Genomic DNA, 2733 nt, shown 5'->3' with positions numbered 1-2733 from the left:
CGTTCCCTAATCCCCGTCCCCTTCTCCGTTCCCTAATCCCCGTCCCCTTCTCCGTTCCCTAATCCCCGTCCCCTTCTCCGTTCCCTAATCCCCGTCCCCTTCTCCGTTCCCTAATCCTCGTCCCCTTCTCCGTTCCCTAATTCCCATCCCTCCCTGTATTCCCTAACCCCCATCCCTCTCTCCAAGCCCTAATCCCTGTCCCACCTTCCACTTGTCCCCTTCCTGTGCTTCCAGGGATCATCACACTTTGGCTGTGCTCCAAGCTCTCCCAACTGACCCATCCCCATTCCAAATCCCAGTTCTGCTCCTCTTCCAATCCCATTTTTTCCCAGGCAATTCCACACCCTGCTCCCAGAGTGCTCCATCCATGCCCTGCAGTGCCCAGGCTCATCCAAAGCTGTACTTCCAAATGGATAATAACTGCTCCTGGAATTGCAGAATGGATGGGAAGGGAGCTCATGGATGATCCAGTTCCACCTCTCTGCCATGGATAGGGACACATTCCACCAGCCCAGGTTGCTCAGGATGATGTTGAACTGATTTGAACATTCCAAGTACCACAAATGTTGGGACTGGGACAGATCATGGCACCAATTCCCACCTTGTCCCACTAAATCCAACCTGGCCAGTGGGTGTGGTCACCCCCCCCACACTTTCCAGAACCTCCCAAATCCAGATTCTCCCACCCTTTGCCGACATACAAAGCCCCTGGACCAGACCTTCAACCTGCTGCAGCCACCGGTTCCTGGGAACCTCCCCAGATCCCAGGAGATTCCACAGCTCCACACTTCCAGCCCTTGGAAACGCTCCACTCCCCAAACAAAGCAAAGGTGAAATTCCAACACCACTTGGATTCACAATTCCTTAGCACAGAACAATCAGCACATTCCAGCTCTACCTTCAAACTGCCCCTCTGGAGACTCCTTCCGGGATATCCACTGGGATATCTTGGATATTGCAAACCTGGATACACTTCCAGTATCTCCCTCCCTGCCTCTGGACAGCACCTCCCAGCCCAGCTCAGACTCCATTCCCATCATCCCTGCATCCTGCCTTCCATAACTCTCCAGTTGTGCTCTCCCAGCTGGAGAACCGGGATACCGAAGACGGCAACAACATCCAATGGGAATTCCTTATCCACAGCAACGGCTGGGGCTGGAGCGGAGCAGCCTGTCACTCACTGGAACACTCCCTGTGGGAATGTCACTGCACTTTGGAGTGACACCACAAAGCTCCCAGGGCACTGCAGGAACGTTCCCAATTGATTCCCAAAGACTCCCAGATTTAAATCCCGAGGTTTGGGGCCTTTGGAAAGGAGGGAGATGAGGGAAGGCCTGAGACCAAAACCCTCTCAGAAAAGCTCTCGGTGGGAGGAATCTCCGGCTTCAGCCCAGCCTTGCTGATCCCGGGAATGACATGATGGGATGCTGGAGCTGCGATGGAGCAGAGGAATCGGGAGGGGAGCAGAAGGTCAGAGTGCAAACAGCCCCGAGCAAAATCCCCACCTTGCTCCTAAAACTGCTGGAGAGAGCAATTCCCGGGATCTCGAATCCCAGCACAAGCAGCCCCCCAGCTCCCATCACTGAAATCAGGGAAGCACATGCCCCAGGAACCCCCTCGGAGCAGGGAACGATCTATGGAAGCAGAAATCTTACATGGCATGTGGTCCAGCCGCTGAGCATCCTCCTCTCCCGGCAGGGCTTCCCAGGAAAAGTGCAATTCCACGGAGACGGGCATCACAAGCTCAGGAAGGAACAACCAACTCTTCGTGCAGCCATGGAAAATCCCACTCGGCAAAGGGAAGGACGGCGTGGGAATCGCCTGCCGACAGAGTCGGGTATCATCCTCGGAGCAACTCCCTCATTTATTCCCGGGAATGCCGAGAGCCAGGGGTCGTGACTCCCCCCCAGTTCCACACCCCCGGCACCCTCTGGAAGGAAGTGACATCATCCCTATTCTGAGGAGATTGTGTGTGGATTGTGGGAAGGAGGGTCGGCAGCGATGCTGTCAGGGATGCGGAGACGGGAGAGCAGGAAAACCCTCCCGAGCTCCAGCGGCACCAACCTCCTCCCTCTTCCCGCTGAGAAACCGGGAATGCTGCCGGGAGCTCTGGGATGGCATCGGGCCTCGCTGGGAAAGGCCATGGAGGCTCCAGTGAAAGGCCAGGGGGAGGGGACTTGGATGGGACACAAAGGGACACACAGAGGGGCCACCCGGGCACAGAAAGGAGACTGTTCCAGAGGAGCCTTCCCGGCCTTTCCAGCCGTTAATTCCTTGTGACACGCTCTGGGCTCCGACAGGATGTGGGGGAAGGGGAGAACTGCCTGCCCGGAGGGAAGGGTTCGGGGAAAAGAGCAGGGGAGAAAAAGGCTCCAGCGAGACAACATTCCAGATCTGCCTAATCCCCCATCCCACCTGAAAGGAGCTCCGGGAGAAGGTGCACAGGGAAGAGCCGATGGAAAAGGGCCGTGCCTGGATCCTGCACAGCAGGAGCCCACCCACGGCACGGCAGCACCCCCGGAGTCACCCACTCCCACCACCCAAATCCAGGAGCAGGATTTGCTGGAAGCTCCCAGATCACCCACATTCCCGAGGCACAGCAGCACCCACACAGCCCAGTGCTCCCACTCCTGCAGATCCCAGCCCTGCATCCACAACTCCCTGCAAATCCCCAGCCCTCCATCCACAACTCCCTGCAAATCCCCAGCCCTGCATCCACAACTCCCTGCAAAT

At 57.2% G+C, this 2733-nt stretch overlaps 1 protein-coding gene across 1 annotated transcript in view; it reads right to left on the bottom strand.

Annotated features, from left to right (window-relative positions):
• DAGLA (diacylglycerol lipase alpha) overlaps positions 1-2733 on the bottom strand; it is a 54957-nt gene that overhangs the window by 38500 nt on the left and 13724 nt on the right. The window contains exon 2 of the mRNA XM_029965944.1: positions 1656-1821. The gene's annotated coding sequence lies outside the window, so the exon portion shown is untranslated. The remainder of the gene's footprint in view (positions 1-1655; positions 1822-2733) is intronic.

Source organism: Manacus vitellinus, unplaced genomic scaffold (assembly GCF_001715985.3).
Source record: "Manacus vitellinus isolate BGI_N305 unplaced genomic scaffold, ASM171598v3 scaffold_127_pilon, whole genome shotgun sequence".
In the NCBI taxonomy this organism is placed as follows: domain Eukaryota; kingdom Metazoa; phylum Chordata; class Aves; order Passeriformes; family Pipridae; genus Manacus; species Manacus vitellinus.
This window is presented reverse-complemented; position numbering and strand designations above follow the sequence as displayed.